The 21384-nt window shown below is 44.6% G+C and overlaps 1 pseudogene; it reads right to left on the minus strand.

Moving 5' to 3' along the window:
- The window catches only part of LOC115541350 (netrin receptor UNC5D-like), a 57279-nt pseudogene that overhangs the window by 27175 nt on the left and 8720 nt on the right, over positions 1–21384 (minus strand).

The following is a 21384-nucleotide window of genomic DNA, read 5'->3' on the forward strand; positions in this document are numbered from 1 at the left end:
AGGATTCGCGGACACCGTGGGAGGGAGAAAGGGAGAAAGAGGGAGAGAGAGAGACAGAGAGAGAGAGAAACGGGCAGAAAAACGAGAATAAAGAATTAAAGATAACGATCCAGACTTAAAGAAGTTTATTTGGGGGATATTACAGATAAGAACGCCTCTGATTGCTAGCACCATTTCCTTTAATCATGGTACATATAAATATTATTCTGTTCGAAAATAACCAACAACTGAAAATGATTCCAGTTTTGTCTGCTAGAGGACTGTGAACTGTGTGGTAGCTTCAGTGGGTATTGGACAACCTTATTTTCAGTTTTATTCCTGCTGGTTTGAAAGTGCATCGTGAAGATTCCCGTTGTGGAATCGTGGTAGTGTGCTGGAGACAGAGCAGGAGCAAGAGTGTGTGAGAAGCTAGTGCTAATGAGGATCCACACAGGGAAAGCACTTCTAATCAACCCAACACCTGAAGGTCATTTCACAAACGGCATTTGGGTCTGATGTGTGGTGCCACAGAGCCATCCGAAGGGACCGTCTGACAGAAGCAATTCATTAAATTAGCTCATCACGGCGATTACCCTGTAGCCGGTCCAAACGGCACGGCAGCATGAGACACATCCCCCCACCAAGAAAAAGAGCTGAGAAATGATTTGCAGTTTCAGTTCTTCAAGAAAATAATGAGCTCCATTGTACAAAAGAAAAAAGGAAAGGTGTTATTTTCTGGGGAAGCCTGACAAGTAGCCAGAGGCATTATGGGAGGAGAATTCACAGCTACAGCAACCTGGTCTCACAGGAATCCGTGAAATGACCACAGACGCTTAACTGCAAATCCGTGGCCACATCACGGAAACACGCAGATTTCCGTAACAGGTTAATTGAGGGCTGGGGAAGTTTCGACAGATGTGGCTGCATCTGGTTCAATGTCACCTATTCCTCTCTAGCCGACTAGAAGATGGACCCCCACTGTCATGTGACCCCTCTCAGGGTGTCCTCCTGGCTCGTTGTTCGATGCCCAACGCTATTAGCCAGGTCAGTGGGTAGGGTGTCGAGGAGAAAGTCGTCTCATCTCGTTTGGATACGGACGTGTGTGGAGCCCTTTGTGGCTGTAATTGTGATTATGTAAAAAAACCTGACCTGACTTTGAAAGATCATGTGACTTTTGGATGGCCAAGTTTAGAAGCCGGCGCCATGTGAACTTGGAACTTGGCCGTGGTCACCATCGCGATGACCTGCGGGTCCCGTATACTAATTACATAAAACTAATCTCAATTTTATTTTCTAAATTATATCCCTTTAAATAATGGAAACCCTGCTTCAATTATGCGTCACAATTATGCATGCAATAATATGTTACATCACAATGCATTCAAATTATGTTTTTCTGCATAGTTTAGCATTTTCACATGCATATCATTATGCACCATGAAGCATAATGATGATCATAATGCATTAGAAGTAGGAATTACAATCACGCATAAAAGATGGATATACTTTGACATTATACGACTTCATGAAACCAAGCAGACCATTTTAAGGGCCAGAAAATGGCTAGGATGAACTGCTGGATAATGGGAAACATAGCTTTTATACAGCATTCAAATTAAACATTGTAGCTTGATAAAACTCATAATAGGATTACGAGTGGTTCAAACGGAGGCGATTTGAAACCGATATGAATAATCGCTGCGTGCTTTATGGAAAGAGCTGAAACAATGTGAAGAGGGCAGCTCCACGTAAAGACAAGCAGAGGGCCTCGCTCCACCGACGGATGTTAGAACGGGATTGAAATGGTCCGTGTACCGGCTGCATATCAGTGTTACTGACAGTCGTGTCTCCTTCAGTGCTCCATTTGATACGGCGTCAGGGGAAGGTTTCCATGTACCGTACATACATACACCCGCCGACAGCAGAGGCCGGCTTGGTTCTCAGCAGTACTTCGATTCGCTCACTTCTGTATACCGTATAACGGTTGTGAGTTGCTCAAAAACATCTGCACTGCCGGGGGCTAGGGGTCCCACTGCCACTGGGCTGACCAATGCTAGGAATATATGACCACAGGGTCTTTTTATCTAGCTTTATATATGAGCGATCACGTTGACCCATTTTGTCATGTTTTGCGCAATTGTATAAGTTGCTGTACAGCTTTACACTCAGTGGATATGAGGATGTTGGTCTGTGCCCTGATCCTACCATGGATAACCCTAGCCCTGGAGAACCCTTACCCTGGATAACCCTTACCCTCACCCTGGAGGACCCTGACCCTAACCCTGGAGAACCTACCTTGTGGCTTGATGTCATGAAGCAGCTTTCCATCTGCAATGACAAGGACACAATGAATGTCTGGTTTAGTCTCACGTCAAAGCTTTTGCGCATGTGTGTGGACATTTATTTGAATTTGTGTGAGTGAGTATTTACGTGTATGTGTGGTGTTTTTGTGTGTGCATGTGAGTGTGTATTTATATGTGTGTGTGTGTGTGTATTTATTTGAGCATTTGCATGTGTGTGTTTATACGAGTGTATGCATGCGCTAGTGTGTACATGAGTATCTTTGTGTGTTTATTTGAGTGTGCTTGTGCGTCCCTGTGCGCGTATGTGCCTATAAAGCACAGCATAGCCCTGATTGCCTACAAAGTGTAATCTACGGCCACAAAGCCAGACGCTCCCCCTGCTCCCTCCTGGAGGACCACTGAGTCCATAAAGGAGGGTAAGATAGCGTCTCCGTCCTGAGGACGTTTAGCCCCAACGGCCCCTAGAGGCCCAGCGCTCTGGCCCCAGGGCCTCAGAGACGTCCGGCCCCACTCACTCAGTATGCAGAGGCCCCCGGTGCAGTTGTCGGCCCCCAGCCCGGGGCCGTCACAGGGCCGGCCCCCGTGCCGCGGCTCGGGCTCGGCGCAGTCCCGGCTCCGCTGGCGCCCGCAGTCCACGCCGCACGCCGTCCACAGGCTCCACGGGCCCCAGCCGCCGTCCACTGCAACACGCAGGGAGACGTGAGAGGGGGAGAGGTCCATACACACACTAAGGAGGTAAATACATACCTAGATACAAATACGTCCGTACAAACGTACGTACATACATGCATAGACACAAATGTAAATACATACATACATAAATACACGTATGAATGTATGTACGTGAGTACGTACGCAAGTACAAACGTGCATCAATACAAATGTAGATAGATACATACATACATGTATAAATGCTTACATAAATACACATACATACATACATACATAGATACACGTACGTACATACAAGTTCATACATGCATAGATACATACATACGTACATAGATAAATAAGTAGGTACATGCAAACATATACAAACATAAATACATACATACAAACGCAAATACATGGCAAGTGTTGAACAATGTCATTCATCAGCGGTCTGCTGCATGTAAAGACAAGGAGACGGCCTCACTCCACCGATGGATGTTAGACAAGATTCAAATGGTCCGTGTAGCGGCTGCATATCAGTGTTACTGCCACTTGTGTCTCCTTCATTGCTTCATTACATACATACATACATAAATACATACATACATCCATACTCACACAAACAAATGAATATACATAGAAATGTTCATACATATATTCACGTACATACCCTATCTTGCATCCGGCACAATTGACTTTCTCACATGGCTAATGTGTCGTTGCTAGTTTGCAACTGGCGCAGTACAGTTCAGCAAACACATATTTTCTTGACACAGACATCGTGTACATGCACATAACTTTTAGGATTGATGAGTATTTGATTGTGAGAAAACATTGTTTTACCGCGAGTGAGTGTTAAAAAGAATGAATGAATGCGGGCGCGCGTGTGTGTATGTGTAAAAGAATGAATGAATGAGGGCGCGCGTGTGTGTATGTGTAAAATAATTAATGAATGAGGGTGCGCGTGTGTGCGTCCATCTGATCAAACACAAGCAAACAAAAAAGCAAAAAGTCATCGGAGACTGCAGACGCGCTGTCAAAATATCAACTCGTCAGATTCAAATGGGCTCATGGCTCTTAAAGGGGATTAGATGGGAGCTGGCACTCTCATTGGTTTATTGCACGTTACGCCCAAACCACACCTACGAGTAATCAGGCTACTTCAGACCAACCCTTTTTAGATTTGCGCCGGGCGCAAGAGTCATTTTTGCGCCGGTAAAATAGCGACATCGCCATAGAACCGCCCACAAAGCTACTTGCGCTTGGGCCTTCTCACTTGCGTTTCAGACTGTTAAAATAGGGCCCTCAGAGTATAAGTATTGAGTCAACCTTAGTGTGTGTTTGGGTTGGCGGAGGCTTCAAGGAGTACTTTCTGTTTATCTATTACACATAAAAAGTTCATATTTTAATCATTTTCTGGCAGTGTAATGGTTTGTTTATGTAATATTTCCCTTCATTTCAAGCCAGCAACTAAAAAAAATGAGTTTGTTCTTGAATCACGTTATCTAATTAAATCTACCTAGTAAATCAAGTCAAGGTAAAGCCTTCCTAAGGGTAAACTATCTGTGTGTAACACGGGGGTTCACAACCTAATCTCTACTTACATGCTCTACGATCCAATCCACAATTATTTTATTTGTAATTAAGGACTATTACACTCTTTGAAGAATGGCAAGTAAACCAGTAGCTATAATTAGAAAAATAAATGTATAATTCATTCAATAGCCAACAAGCGACTATAAGGCATTTGGCTTATATGAACCTTCCCAGGAGTTAATCAACATACAAAATGATTCACAAACCAACAAACTGCTTGTACATGCGTGCAGTAAATCAACCTTCTTTGCTGCGTATACATATATTTACATTCCATTTTTGTCATTTAGCAGATGTTAAAATTAGTACTTTTTGTTTACAGTTAGTGAACAGAATATACATTCCTGTCACATAGGAGAACCCTTCAATAAAAACAAGAGTTATTAGTAGTTTCAATGCTAGATGCTGTATGTATTTGTTTGTGTTTTACAGCGGGTTTAACCTGAGCCAGACAATACCAAAATGATAGCAGTCATTAAACATCCATACTGGGTTAGTAGTATACAACTGGGGCCGTATTCACAAAGCATTTTATCTTACCGCTAGGAGTGCTCCTAACTCGCGCTAAAACATTTTACGTAGGAGTTTTTTCTTAAAAGTTATTCACAAAGCCGCTGAGACCTACTCTTACTAAGGATAAATCACAAAGAGTGAACTAAGAGTGACGCGCCGTTGCTATGGATTACGTCAATTCTCGTGCACGAGTTTAGAAGCAGTCAGTTCGGTGATTGGTTGTTCAGACGAGCCCACTGAATCACCGAAAAACAAGGAAATAGCCTAGGCTAGAAATGAATTCCTATTAAGTTGTTATAGTGCAGTTAGCAGAATACACGCATGATGACAATTTTGTGCAGACCACGATAATGACGTTGTGGCCTGCACGTTCAAGAGAGAGAGAAAGCAAACAATAAAAATACGTACAATTTAAAAGAAAATAAATGTTATGAACTACACAAGTGTTGACTGATTTGTGCCAAGGTGTTTACCTAAAATGTGTTTTCAAAGTGATCCCTAAATGCCAGTCCACTCGGTTCCACACGGCCAAATTCATTGTCATGTTGATCGCCATCATCATCATCATCATCATCATCATCATCATCATCATCATCATCATCATCATCATCATCATCGTCTGGCTGTGGAATGTTCCTCCGCTTGCAGAGGTTGTGTAGAATGGCACATACAGTGATTACTGTGCTTGCCCTCTCTGGGGTGAGGCGTATTTCGCCGTGGAGGACATGAACCGACGTTTCATCTGCCCAATTCCTCTCTCCACAACATTTCGTGTATGTTTGTGTGCTCTACCATATATGGAAGAAATCAGTAGACGATAATATGGATTCAACAAATAAAAGGCGTCAAAGAGCCAATACGATGTGTTTTGCGCATAGGACTAAGCGTAATCTGCGTAATCACTTACATGTTATACTTTAACTGTGCTCCCGGTTGTGGATTGAGGTAGGGTGTCTAGAGCCACGTCTTGCATGGATGGTCACTGTCTCCCAGCAAGTGACACCCAACTGGTACATCTCAAAAAGCTGCCTCAGACCGCTCCCCATTAAAATGCGCGAATCATGGGTAGCTGAAGATCCAGGCCACTTTGCAACAACATACAGTAGGCTATGTTAAAATTTGCATCAAAAACAACCTGCGTGTTGATGGAATGCACTTTCTTCCTATTGACGAACACGTCCTCGTCTTTTGATGGCGCAATTATTTTTATGTGCGTCCCGTCAATAGCACCGACCACACCGGGCATACCTGCAATTGCCATGAAGTTGGCTTTGATCCTGTGTAATTGTTGAAAGTCCAAAGGAAAGTTTATGGCACGGCTGACTGATGGTTGGGATATTTTTAAATCGTCGGCATTGCAAAGTTGCATTTCCCCTGTTGCTAAATAACGTAGTGTGGCCAAACATTTTATTTCGGGACTAATCGGATTATTCCTGTTAGTCGGGGATGTTATTGCATCGCGATTAACTCCGTAACAAGTTTAATACCCTAACATTTCGTCTCGCAGGCATTTACGATTCTTTGTGAATAGGTCTTACTGAGTTAGGAGTCCTCTTGAGGACTTTCAAGCTCTCCCAGACTTAGGTGCTACTTTTAGGCCTAAAATACTTTGTGAATTGCTCTTAGTGAAAAAAGTTAGGAGTCCTAAATTTAAGAGTGACACGCCCATTATTTTTAGGAGTTACTCCTAAATTCGCGTTAGGACCTACTTTTAGCAGTAAAATCCTTTGTGAATACGGCCCCTGATGTATATACCCCCCCCCCCCCCCCCCCCCCACAAAAAAAACAAATCAGGTCTCGGGAAGAATAAAATGGTATCGTAACATTCTCAAAACAGACTGATCACGGACAAGGAAGTGTAAAGAGGAGGAGAAGAAGAAGAAGCAGAAGAAGCAGAAGAAGCAGAAGAAGAAGAAGAAGAAGAAGAAGAAGAAGAAGAAGTTGGAGTATTTTGTTTGGTTGAAAACCATTTGTTGAGAGGAATCTTATTGCCAATTGCTCAGATCTGATGGGCTGAGGATATCGCTATTTGGGGCCAAAACAAGAGTTGGAAGAATTGTGAGTCACGGAATATAAGCCAATGGATATCCATGGAAGCCACAGGCGTTTGGAACTTCAAAATCAAAATATTACCATGACCACCACTATTACTAATATATTCATGTACACATATATTCATTGATTGACACGATTAATTAAACTGTATCAACTCTTTGAATTATGGATGAATTCATGTTACCCTTAAAAAATATATCTAAGTGAGAATATGACATAATATAAATGTTGATATGAATATATATATATATATATATATATATAATGCATTGCATTGCATTGCATTAAAAACCTTTGTGAAAGACTCATTTGTGAGACAAGATTATAATGCTTCATAAAATGGCTGACATCCCAATAGATTGGTGTCCATCTGCTTGAACATAACCCTAGTAGGGATGAGCTGCTCCCAAATTGAAGGGATTTGCCATGGCTCTGAGACTTTGAACAAGACTGGGAACGTTTCACAAACAACGACTATTCCCAAAGCTTGGAACCGTTCAACTTCTGGTAGTGACATGCCATCTCCTGGCTGGTTGATTCTGGTTCCAATCCATTCACATTCATTGATTAAAGGATAGAGAGAGAGAGAGAGAGAGAGAGAGAGAGAGAGAGAGAGAGAGAGAGAGAGAGAGAGAGAGAGAGAGAGAGAGAGAGAGAGAGAGAGAGTGAGAGAGAGAGAGACCTTTCCAAACCTCTGACAGAGCACAAACATGCACATCTTGCTTACAAAAGGACCAAGCCTGAATTAGAAGCTACAACCTCCTTTTGTACAGCTTCCTGTAGTCTGCCAAGCCAGCTTTTCTTTCAACCCCCCGACCAAAAAAGAAAGGCAGAAGATGCTGTTTCTTCCCCTCTCCCTCTCACAGGAGCAGGGTTGTGTACAATGTTACCTCCTGACTTTGAACACAAAGTCGCTTTGATTGTGTCATGTTTCATCAAGCCTCCCCTCCACCTTGACCTCTCCATAAAGATCCACCCCTCTTTCTACTTGTTAATCTAATGCTAATTTTTCTGTTGTGCAAAAGGAACAAACAAACAACATCAAACAAAGGAACTAAAGAAAGAAAGAGGAAAATATAAAAACATTCAGGAGTGGAAACAGAATCCCTCTGAAAGAGAGAGAGAGCGGGGGGGTCTGTTGGTTTGAGGGGAAGCAGGAGGATTGTTTATAAAAGTAGCCTCTTTCTCTCCATCTCCCACTGTTCTTTCCTTATGCACAAGCTGGCCGATAACAGCCGGTCTGGAAACACACACTTGGAAAGTGCAGATTAGGTTGAGGATGAGATATCTGGCTCACCTCCTCAGCACTTTCACAACTTTAAGCTCTGTCTGTCTGTCTGTCTGTCTGTCTGTCTGTCTGTCTGTCTGTCTGTCTGTCTGTCTCTCTCTCTCTCGCTCTCTCTCCTGCTCTCTCTCTCTCGCTCTCTCTCATCCCTTATTTCTCCACCAGTGAGAAGTGAAGCATTTCATGAATCTGTGATTGACAGGCAAGATGGCTCCCACAAACCAATCGGGGAAGATATGCACTGATTGTCCAGAAATCAGCCGGGAGTCAAGAGCACCAACTCCGAACGGATATTCTCACAGCGCTTTTCGCTCACTTATAGCTGACGGATGGTAATGAGTGTAAAACATTACACTCAAACATTAGCTTGTATATTTGACCTACAGCCCCTTGTAGTGTTACGCACATTTTACCACACAAAACTTCCTTAATGTGCTTCATAAGACAGACTTTGTGGTGGAGCTCACCTGGACAGAGAGTGGTGGGGCTCACCTGGACAGAGTGTGTGTGGTGGAGCTCACCTGGACAGAGTGTGCTGCAGGTGCTCTTCTGCACCGACATGCCCTCGCAGAAGGCCCCCCCGTTGAGCGGCGCCGGGTTGGTGCAGGTGCGCGAGCGCTTCTGCAAGCCCCACCCACAGCGCACGTTACACAGCGACCAGTCGGTCCGCAGAGGCCAGCCGCCGTTCACTGGGAAGACAAAAACACACAAACAAATGGGTTAAAGTTATAATATAATGAAAATAATTAAATTTAATAGAGAATTATTTTCTCAACCTCTAGTTGTAATTAAACCAATAGCAATAATATGGAAACCCCAGTCGATAATGTATCAAATTTCTGATCACATAAAAAAATAAAATGTTTGCCTATAATGTTCCAACCTTTAACATTTTGGTTCACCTATTACGTAAAGAAGCAACCATAATAAATTCCTCCTTACATTTTGAAGCAAGCATAATCATTTTCTACTTACAAGCTGTTTTCACAAATTTTTGCCGCATTTGTATATCAGGAGATATGTTTTATATGCGGACATCAATGTAGTTTAGACATCAGTAGAATCAACGGGGGGTTTAGGGGGATGGGTTTGCAAGGGGCGGGTTATGGCTTAGGGTCTAAATTTGCAAGAGACATGTTTGTCAGATTTCTAAGCGTGAAGCTAACATTGCCCCCCCTGCTAACCTAGCTTACAGTAAATAACCACGGCGGCATTGGCCCTGCCCCGCTTGGCCACGATGTTGCTCGCCAGGCAGGTGTAGTTGCCCGAGTCGGACAGGCGGGCCTCAGAGATGATGAGGTTGTGGTCGGCTCTCTTATCCTCCGTGTTCAGCGGTTCATCGTTCTTTAGCAAGGATACCTGCAGACAGCGGAGACGGGGGAGGAGATAAAACGCTATTAAAGCTACAGATTTTTGAGCATTAAAAGCAACAGAGAGCAGAAGAGAGCAAGATTTTGGAAACCAACAACCTAAATAAACGCCCCATCCCTCTCTGCCCTATCCCTCTCCGTCATTGACAAGTCTTGCGTTTGTTGGCGAACTGTGGTGGAGCTTGATACTCTGTGACAGGTAAGATGGATTCCCTTAACCAAGTAGGGAAGAGATGCCCTGATTGGTTAGAAAAGAACCAGGATTGGACTGTAGTCAAGGTTGTCACACACAGTGGGAGGAGCAGTCAACCAGGAGCGATATCCTCAGAGCACATTTCACTCTCTAACAGCTGAGGGATTACTATGGCATTACTAACAAATTACACACAAATGATAGCTTTTAAATCTTCCCTACAGCACCTTTAAAAGGATGAAAGTCAGCCAGAAATGTGTTTTGCTTTGTTATTGTGGAAATATAGACCACCAGGGAGGGGGGGGGGGGGGGGGGGGGGGGGGGGGAGTAGGCCTTGTCTCCTCGTACCGAGGAAACCTAAATCCCATGAGTGGAAGAAGCTTTCAGAAGGGGATTTAAAATCTGTATTTCTACAGTGGCCTGTCCACACGATGTTTACAACAGTTTAATACTGCTGGCCGGGTTTGTGTTCACCAATTACACGCTCACAGATCCCGGCATCCAGCCACATGATTGGCCGAAAAATAAAATAGGAAGCGAAGGAAGTGAAACGCCCCGTTCTTTGAGCTTGTCATCCTCAGACACTAGGCGAGAACCTAAAGTCTGATTTGTGAGACTAAGTCCAAAGTAAAAGACATTTCTGACCACGTAAAACATTGGGGAGGTAAACTCCTTCAGAATGTAAATGTTAAATTTACATCTGTCTATTAGAGGCCAGACAGAAGCTGGCGATAATCTGTCTGACGTAACCGAACCGTGGGCATTAGGAGGGCTGGGCGCGGGTCAGATCTCCTTCCATTACTAATTCAGCAGCGGCTCTAGTGAGTGAATGTAATTAGGAATTACAAACGGAGGAACGCTCCGCGGGCCGCTGCTCCGCTTGCCTGACTGGCTCTGTGAATTGCTATTAGTGCGTTGTTGGCCTGAGCCTTTCATTGAGGAGACTGACTTTGGGCTCCAGGGGGAGGGGCCTGTTGATTTATGGCTGTGTGTTTGAGGAATAAAAAGTCAACATCATTCTCGAGGCGTATGTGTGCGTGTTTGTGTCTACGTGTGTTTGTGTAGTTTAGTGTAGAAATGTCTGTGTGACAGATTTTGTGTGTGAGTGTAAGAGGGATAGAATGGCCGTGTGCGTATGCATGTCTCAGTCATGTGCGTGTGGCTTCTGTGTGTGTTCCGCGTGTTTGTGTGTGTTTGTTTCGTGATCTTTGTGTTATCTTTCTGTACTTGTGTGTGCTCCCTGTGTATGTGTTTGCGTTTGTTTACATTTGTGCGTGCGCGTTCTGTGTGTGTTCCTGGTGTTTGTGTGTGTATGTTCGGTGAATTGTGTGTTGTGGCAACCCGGCCGTTGCCAATTAAGGAGATGAAGAACACCTAAGGAACCGGTGGAGAAGCAGCTTAAATAGCCTGCTTCTCCACTCATTCGGGGCTCTCTCAGCCATGTGGCTCGTGCCGGGAGGGAGCCGAGTGAGAGACAGTCGCGGGAGAAGCCGGGAGCGGGAGCCACGCCGACCTCACCGACGGACCGGACCCGGAGACCCCTAACGAGGCCGCGGGGGACGAGGCCGCGGGGGACGAGGCCGCGGGGGACGAGGCCGCGGGGGACGAGGCCGCGGGGGACGAGGCCGCGGGGGACGAGGCCGCGGGAGACGAGGGCGTGGGCGACGAGGGCGCGGGGGACGAGGCCGCGCCAGACAACGCCGCGAAACGAGCCACGCCGGCAGCAGAAGCAGCCATGCTACGCGCCAGACCGCTGCTGCTCCAAAAGGCCACCCGAGGCTTCAACAAAGGGTGGAGGAGTGTGGCAACCCGGCCGTTGCTAATTAAGGCGATGAAGAGCACCTGAGGAACCGGTGGAGAAGCAGCTTAAATAGCCTGCTTCTCCACTCATTCGGGGCTCTCTCAGCCATGTGGCTGCCATGGGGAGCCGAGTGAGAGACAGTCGCGGGAGAAGCCGGGAGCGGGAGCCACGCCGACCTCACCGACGGACCGGACCCGGAGACCCCTCACTTTTTTTGCCCCAGTGTGGAAGACACTTGAGTTCCTGTATGATTTCCCCTTTCTTTCGTGAGCTGCAGTAATAAAACCGTTGCACCGCAACTGTGCTCGAGCGTTTGTTTCGGGAATCGCAGCCGCCGACGACCGGGGTTGCCACAGTGTGTTCTTTGTGTCCATGTTTTTTGTGTGCTCCCTGTGTGTGTGTGTGTGTGTGTCTGTTCCACGTGTGTGTGTGTGCGCATGCGTGTTGGGGACTGTCTATTTGCCAAGGGAATATAACAGTAGTCAACCAATCTGAGATTGCCTTGCCCTTTCGCAGCACCCCGAAAGAAAAATGTAGCTGTGATTGCATATTCTCGAAGAAAGTTGTCCAATCCCGGGTTGTTTTAACTCACTTCATTTATTATAAAGTCGTCGGCATGTTTCGGTATGGTAACTGAAGCTATACTAGGGAATTGTTTCTAACGCGAGTAAGAGGAAAATACCGTGATCTACTTCAAGCCCCCCCGGCTAAAGCCCGGGTGGCTAGCTGCGCCGTCTACCTATTGATCTCTGGCCTGTTCACTCGACGTCCTCCGTACAGGACGTCAAGTGGGTGTGGCCTATGCAGTGGGCGTGGCCTAGTGGGCGTGGCCGGGGTGACGTTATGGCTTCGGCTTCTTCACTTAATTAAAGGTGAAGAGGGAGCAGCCTTCAATAACGTCATGCTCCCCTTGTGGCTATGTGAGGGTAACGCAGCTTATATGTTTGGTCCTGCTTCATTGGGTCTATGTGTGGGTAGCTTAGATTCTTAAAATACGTAACACTGTGAAATCAATAATCAGGGGCCGCGTTGTCACAAGTGTCCGGCTTCTGTTTCCTTCTTCTGATGGGCCACAAGTCTTTCATCAGGCCTTTAATTTCCTTATTCTTCTCCCCCCCCCCCCCCCCCCTTCTACACTCCTCCTCTGCTGTGAGAGCTGTCGTATATCTATTGCAGAACATCAAGACAATGTCCATATTGACTCTGATCGTTTCTCACTACTTTGTCCCACCCCTCTCACTGTACTCCTAACCCTAATGATAACGTCAAACGCTACATGGAGCTGATGTATTTCAATAAGACATCTGAATTGGAATGCGTCCCCCGGTTCTCTGATATCTCGTACGTGGTCGGAGAGGATAAACAGCAGAAGGGAGGACGGTACAAATCTCATTTGCACAATTTTGCCCCAAATCTTTGCTTTGATCGATATTTACGGTTAAGCTGTATTTTTCTCAGATGGAAACAGTTGTGGGGATTACATTAAAACAACATAATCTTTCCACTGAAATCACTCTGTAAGCTACCCACCACTCGTTCATCCAGCTCCACTGATCCAATTCAAATGTTTTTTTTGTTATTTCTGATTATTCATTTGAGTCCCAGTGATTTGTTTATTGACGTCACCAACGCTACCCAGATGCTAGCTTATCTGGGCGAGGCTAAGATGTGTACTAATCAGTTTATTGTGAGAACCTACTTGTGCGAGCTAATGTTTAACTTTGCAATACGTAGATGAACGTGTTGCCTTGGAGATGATGAATACATTAAGAAAGGTTATTGTCGGTTGGAAGATACATGATTAAAATAATTAGATGAAGCAATCATTGTAATTAGTCACTGGCTCCGTTTTAAAATATCCACTCCCAATACAAACAAAACGAAACATCCTCCCAATACAAATTTAATATTGAAGAATGTTAAACATCTGACAGCATTTGAAGAGCTACCTGTGTTTTGTCTTTCCAATTAAACCTTGATTTGAAACTCTTCATTTGTATATAATAAGGGGAACCTTCACCAGTCGCAAAAATCCAGTAAGGAGACCGAGACCTCATTACTTTTATGAACCACATGCCTGAGCCACAAAGTCATTCTAATTCCAAGCCTTTTTTTATCCGGCATTACTATGGCCTGCACACAGAGGCACTGATCTATATTCAATATTGAACAGACACTCAGATGAGGCCTGGTGTGTGGCACCAGCCAGAATGTGCATCGTTTAAGGAGGGAAGAATCATTTCAAATCCGTTCAATCCTTCGGTAATAAAACCGAATCATTGTTTTACGGCTATTAGAACCCCCCCTCGTAGAAACGCAAAGATTGAGTCCCCCTACAATCACATGATGAAACAGGCCCTCAAAACATTCTTCATACATCCTTAGCTTCAGGATTGGATTTACAAGATTACTGTTTTGATTATTGATCTTCAGGGGGAGTTATAGTTAGGTCTGCTATCGAGTATGAAATATTATTATTTCTCGCTGAACAGCCCATACCCCCATCAAGGGTTACCAACAAAACTAAATCATTCCAACCAAATAGTAATCAACGCAATATATCTGCTGCACGCAAGAGCACACACAAGTACAGATAAACACAGACACCCACAAACTCAAACACAACCCCCCCCCCCACACACAATCATACACACATAGAGACACAACCAAAAACACACGCAGACTTACAACCACACACACACACAGACAGACGCACACACACAGATATAGCCCCACAAACACACAGTCCCACAAACAGACACTCACACACACACACTCTTGAGTGAGGGTCCTCGTCCACGGTACATGTCGAAATGCTTCAGGGTAAATTACTCTGTATACGATATTATAGAAACAGAAAAAAAAACACATCCGTCCCGTCCACTGATCCATCAAGTGTCACCTAATGAGGTTTTGTTGAATTCTGATTCATAAGTTGTATGCAAAGGTACTCTCCCGTCGTCTGGAGCCTTACATGACCTCCCTTGTGCACCATGAAAAAACAGGATTTATTAAACCCTGCCTAGCTGCGGACAGCATACGCCGTTTACTGCATATCATAGGGGCCTCCCAGAGTGTTCCCACTCCGGCGGCTATCTTGTCTTTAGATGCAGAGAAGGCTTTTGACCGGCTGGAGTGGGGATTTCTGTGGGAGGTCCTAAGACATACGGGCTTTGGGGAACACTTTATTTCTCTGATTCAGGTTCTTTATTCCAATCCCACAGCTATGGTGTTAACAGGGAAAATCTGCACCTCGCAGTTCAAAGTACCAAGGGGCAGTCGGCAGGGTTGTGTTTTCTCCCCTTTTTTGTTTGATTTATCCTTAGAACCACTTGCATAGGCTATTCGTTTATCGTTTATCACCAAGTTCCCATAACTGTGCATAATACAGTCCACCATATATTGTTGTATGCCGACGACATTTTGCTTTATCTTGGTAATGCCCCTCAATCTGTACCTTACCTTCTTCAGATTTTTAAAGACTTTGGCAGTCTCTCTGGATATAAAATTAATTGGTCCAAATCAGCCCTGCTTCCATTGAATGAAGCTATCTGCAATTCAAAAGAGATTTCTGGGATCCCCTTTGTGAAACAGTTCCGTTATTTAGGTATTCCAATACATTCTTCAGTTAATATGATAACTAAAAACAATTTTAATTCTATTTTTAGAGCTGTGGAATCAGATTTGGAGAGATGGGTTAAAATACCAACCTCTATTCAGTCACGATTTTATATAATTAAAATGAATGTTCTCCCTCGGATAAACTTCTTCCGTTCTATGATTCTTCTGCCACCTCCAGTGGGATATTGGGATAGGCTGAATTCACTGTTATTCAAATTCATTTGCAAAGGAAAACGCTCTTGAATTATGTTCCACTTTATAAAGGGGAAAATGTGCAGGTGGCCAAAATCTCCCTAGTTTAAATTTTTATTTTTGGGCTTTTACCCTTCGCCCCCTGCACTCTTGGTTGAATAGTGATATTTCTGTCTCCTGGCGTCCGATAGAGGATAAATTAGTGTTCCTGCAAGATGTAGTAAATTGTAATATTCCTCTCAAACTCTGTAACCTTAAATTTGGGCCAATAATATCATATTTATTTGGTGCCTGTTGAGCAAGCACACCAAGAGCGTCATAAAAATTCATCAGCATTTTCCTTTATTTCATAACTATGACTTACTACTGGGAGGTCGGCCTGTCTAATTTCCTTACTCGTGATAGAGGGATCCATATAATTTCTGATTTTACAAAAGATTTCAGTCTTCGCTTATTTCAGGACATTTAACAGCAGTTCAATTTACCAATGACGTCCTTTTTCTTTTATTTGCACTTGCGTTCTGCTTTAAATGCCTTGAGAATCCCAGAACTACCACTGCATTCAATGCATCGTTTATATTCTTGTATTCGTACACGAGGTCTGGTCTCGAAATTATATTTCTTGTTGATAAAGGCAACATTCAAACCTATGCCAATTGACAATATACGGAGAAAAGACTTATCATTAATTCCTTCTGTTATAAATTGGCCCAGAGTCTGGTCTAATGTTTTAATTTCTTCAAGAAACACTTATCATCGGATGATACATTATAATTTTGTCTGGAGATCATATTGTACACCCCGGAAATTATTCCTGATGAAAGCCAGACAATCGCTGAATTGCACACTTTGCACCCAGGGTATTCGGGGCACTTTTATTCATATGATTTGGGAATGTCCAGAGGTCTTCAAATTTTGGAAATGTGTATCTTCTTGTCTTCCATTAATCATGGAATGTATTGTACCTTTCTCTCCATTGGTTCTCCTTTTGAATGATGATTCTCTTTTAAAGGAGACATATTATTGTGTTTTCCCAACAAGTAAACATAGTATTTGAGTTCCAGAAAACATGTTTTTGAAACTGATTGTTGCAAATAGCTTTCAGGAAAAAAAAATCTTGCCTACCGCTATTCTCCTCTGTTTCAGTCCCTTCAGAATAAGCTGTTTCTGGTGTCTGTAACTTTAATGCAAATTAGCTGCTTCCCAATGACCAATGAGCTGTCAGACTGAACCACAGCATGGAGGAGAAGGGATTGTTGGGGTATGCGGACTCCTGGAGCTCTATACCTATATAATAATAATAATATTATATATGGGTATTTATATAATATTATCTAATATCACGGTCAAAAGCTATGTGCACCTCGGATGATATTATGAATCATAAAGACTGCGTCTGATGTCTCTGGTACTTCCACAACAAGTAAAGACTCGTAGTGGGGGATATCTTGGCCAAGGTTGAAATTAATTGGGTGAAAAGGAACTTTGGCCTTGACTCTCTGAACTCCATGAACCGCGACATGGAGGAGAAAGGGATTGTACTCCGGGAGCTGAGCTGCCGCTGAGTTCCCCCCGCCGGAGCTGCTTGTCCTCTGGTCCACAAAGTCTTAGCTATGCTCTGATTGGAGGGGAGTGGGGAAGTGGGAGGTAATATTCAAGTCTGCCCCCTTCCTGCATAGGAGGGGGCGCTAAAACTGACTCGCTCGTTTGGTAACTGTAGGCGGGGTACTTTCAGAAAGGCATATCTCACTCAAGAAATCATGTACAGACTTTTTTCAAAGTTTGTATGCGTGTGGGAGCACCAGAAACCCAAAACAACACACCAAATCCCAGGAAAAGTGTTGTTTTCATAATATGTCCCCTTTAAGTTTTTCTGTTCAACAATGGCTGCTTACTTTTTCGGACATTCTCAATTTGGAACAATCAAGAACACATGGTGCAAAACCAAAGAACTTGGATATTTTAGCTGATGCCGCAGAAAGTGTTAAATTATTACTTTAACGTACTATTTGTCTGCAAGTCCTGTGGATGGGGTGTAGGTCTGTCTCATGTCCCATGTTGTTTGTATGTTTTGTCTGTTCTAAACTTTTCTAAACTAATAGAAATTTGATAAAAAAAAAAAAAAAGAATGAGGCCTCCTACTGACACTTAGTCGATTGATCATGTGATTAATTTAAGAGCAGGTGTCCTCTTTCATAATATTAGAGACGGGGTGCACTCAGCGGGGGGAGGGGGGGGGGCATGTCTTTCATATCCGTGCTCCAACTATGATTAAAGCTATCCCGGAGCTCCCCGGAGGACTCGTTGGCACTCTCACCAACTCATCGCATCGGTTTGACACTTCAAAAGACACCCCGGCTCCGTCCAAAACACACACCACTTCCTGTGATGCCATGTTTACTCTGGCTTTAGGGGTAGTGCCTTTTACCGCAGTATTTTATTGTCTCTTAGAATCTGTCGGGAACCAACTGTTCCAGCGTGCTTTTGATGCTCGTCTTTGGGTCGGTATGCAAGAGGGTTTTGACATGTCCTGGAGTCGAAGGCGGCTCGGTTCAGGTTTACGGTGTTCTTTGGGTTCCAGTTCTGCCGTGATGACATTGTGAGGAGCTGCGGAGCTGATGCGAACCAGCAACCCTTCCACTGCCAGGCGAGTCATACATCCTGAAAGGCAACACCTCCAACATGCTTGAGCGCCTGTTTTATCCTCTTCTGCGTCTCCTCCCTCCCTCTGAGTGCTACAAAGGCTAGGTTTGATGTTCTTTCTACTTGTGTGTTTGAGTTTTTCTTGTACTTTTGTGTTAAGCAGACTCTGGATCCAAAGTGAATTTTCAAGGTATTTTGGGTTTTCAGCATCTTGCTCAGAGAAGCCTGCTGGTCAAGGGCAGAGCAGACTTCAGGGGTTCGAACCCAGGGCATTTCATTTCTGGCCCTCCATTACTATTGGGTTAATAAGCCGGCCACACACACAACACACACAGGCCGCTCTCATGTCTGTGTCGTTTGCAGAGTGATGTCTGTGTCGTTAGGGATGTGCCTTCCTCCTCTAAAGCTATTTGATACAGACCTCGATAACAGCGGCGCCGATACGACACATGAGGACCGGTGGGTTAGTTGAAAGGATTCAGTGTGACTGGGTTTGATTAACGGAATAATCTATGGAATTTGATGTGATTCATTAGACACTTGTTTCTTGTTACACACATACATAATAATAATAAATAATAATAAATGTTATTTGTATTGAATTTTAAATCACTAAAATCTCAAAATGATACAGAGAAGTACAAATATAATCTATGATAATTACAACAATTCAAATTAGCAATAAATGGTTGAAAAGGAGAACCTATAAATAAAATTTAGCAAAATGCTTTTTTAAAAAGATGTGTTTCTAGGTTTTGTTTATAAACAGCTCTAGTCTGTTGAGCCATCGGTGGTCAGGGAGGGTGTTCCACAGTCTAGGTGCGTTTGGATGTGTGGATGCTGAACGGAGGGTACGTGAGGCGGTCTGGGAAGTGAGAAGTTCTTTGAGGTAAAGCGATTCATGTCCGTGAAGGCATTGGTGGGTGAGGAGCGAGACCTTGTACTAAATTAGTAGTAGAGTAGGACAGGGAGCCAGTGTAGAGTTTTTGGGATGGGGTTGATGTGATCATATTCGCACACCCTCATCAGGATACTTTATATACAAAACAGCAGTGCTGTTTTGTATACACTGAAACCTCTGGATGCTCTTGCCAGTGATCCCAGTGAGGAGAGCATTTCAGTAGTCCATCCTGGAGGAGACAAAGACATGGAAGAGCTTCTCTGCATCTGTCAGGGTGAGTGTTGGACAGAGTTTGGTGATGTTCCTGAGATGGTAGAATGATGTCTTACAGAGGTGTTTGATGTGGGTGTCAAAGGTGAGTTGAGGGTCCATTTTAACACCCAGGTTAGTGACAGATGTGGAAAGAGAGATGTTTTGGCCAGAGAAAGTGATATCGGTGATGGGGGAAGAGCGTAACTTATGTAGTGTGCCAACAAGGATGGCTTCCGTTTGGGAGCTGTTTAACTGAAGGAAGTTGAGCTTCATCCATGCCTCTATCTCCTCCAGGCAAGTGGTCAGTGTGGATGTTGGCAGAGGGGCAGAAGAAATGGGGGTTGTCCTGAGGTAGAGCTGTGTGTCATCAGCGTAGCAATGGAACGCTAACCCATGCCTGCTGATGAAACTGCCCGGGGGGAGAATATAGACTGAGAAAAGGGTGGGGACCAACACGATCCCTCGGCAACACGGCAGGTGACATTGCAGGTGTGTGACTTTGCTTTGCCCAGGGTGACGTGCTCGGTTCTGCTGGTGAGGCATGAGGTGAACCAGTTATGTACATTTCCTGAGAGTCCATGGTGTTTTGCAGGCGGTGGAGGAGGATATTGTGGTTGACTGTATCAAAAGCAGCAGTAGGTCCAAGAGGATGAGAAGAGATGGGGAACCTATATCTGCTGCCATCAGGAGGTGGTTGGTGACCCTGACCCAGGCTGTTTCTGTGCTGTGTCCAGGACGGAAACCAGACTGGAACTTTTCAAACTGGTTATTTTGGATGAGGTGATCCTGAAGTTGTGCTGCAACAGTTTTTTCCAGAATCTTTGACAGGAATGGAAGATTGGAGATGGACCTGTAGTTGGAGAGGACTTCTAGATCCAGGGTGGGTTTTTTCAAAAGCGGTCTGATGGCAGCAGTTTTTAACGCAGATGGGATATGGCCGGCCAGGAGGGAGTGGTTTATGATCTTGGTGATGAGTGGAGACACGGCAGAGATGTTGGCCTTCAGCAGAGCTAAAGGGATAGGGTCCAGTGCACAGGTGGACGGTTTCACTTTTCTGATGACGTCCTCAACCTCTTACTGTGTGACGCCGGAGAATTGCAGAGGGTCTGGACAGTCTCAAACTGTGGGTCGGCAGTCGGGATGGGCATGACAGCAGTGGTGGAGAGGTGTGCGGATGTTATTAACCTTTTGTTTGAAAAACAAAAGGTCGTGGCCTCTCGTGGCCTCAGAGTGGGAGGTTGAAGGGGGTTTGAGAAGGCGATTAATTGTTGAAAAAAGATGTTTGGAGTTACCCGGGCTGCTGTTGATGATAGAGGAATAAAACCTGGATCTTGCATTCCTCAGAGATTCACTGCCTGTTTGTGAACAGTCAGTACGGAGGCCTTGAGCCGCCTCTCAAGGACACACCCAGCCACCTTCATCTTTCGCAGCTCGCTGGTGTACCAGGGTGCTGAGCCCGAGAATGAGACTGACCTGGATATTAAGGGACTGGTTGTAAAAATCCACTAAGTCAGCAACAGAGAAGAAGTCAGTTGAGCCAGAGGAGAGTGGTTGAAGGTCCAGGACCATGGCATCCACGTTGATGTTTTTCAGGTTTCTGAAAAACAGTGGATCTGCCACTTTGGTTTGGTGTGGGTGGAAGGAAAGGGCTGCACCATTGACACAACCTTGTGATCCGAAAAACAGAGATAGTAAACCTTCAGGTTGCTGAGTTAGAGATGACCAGGTCGAGTGTGTGTCCCCTGGAATGTGTTGGGGCATCAACAGTTTGTTGTAGGTTGAGTGAGTCTAGCAGCTGAAGAAAATCGGCAGCAGAATGGCCAGAGGGGGTGTCTACATGAATATTAAAATCTTCCAGAATTATGGTATTGGCAGAGGTAATACAGAGTGTTGTGAGGAGATCAGACATTTCCGGGATGACAGTAGAATTGGGTTTTGGGGGCCGATGGATGAGTAGAACAGTCATGGGAAGGGGGGGGGGCTTACATGTGAATGCAAGACACTCGCAGGAGGAAGTTTTAGGCAGCAA

Source organism: Gadus morhua, chromosome 4 (assembly GCF_902167405.1).
Source record: "Gadus morhua chromosome 4, gadMor3.0, whole genome shotgun sequence".
NCBI lineage: Eukaryota > Metazoa > Chordata > Actinopteri > Gadiformes > Gadidae > Gadus > Gadus morhua.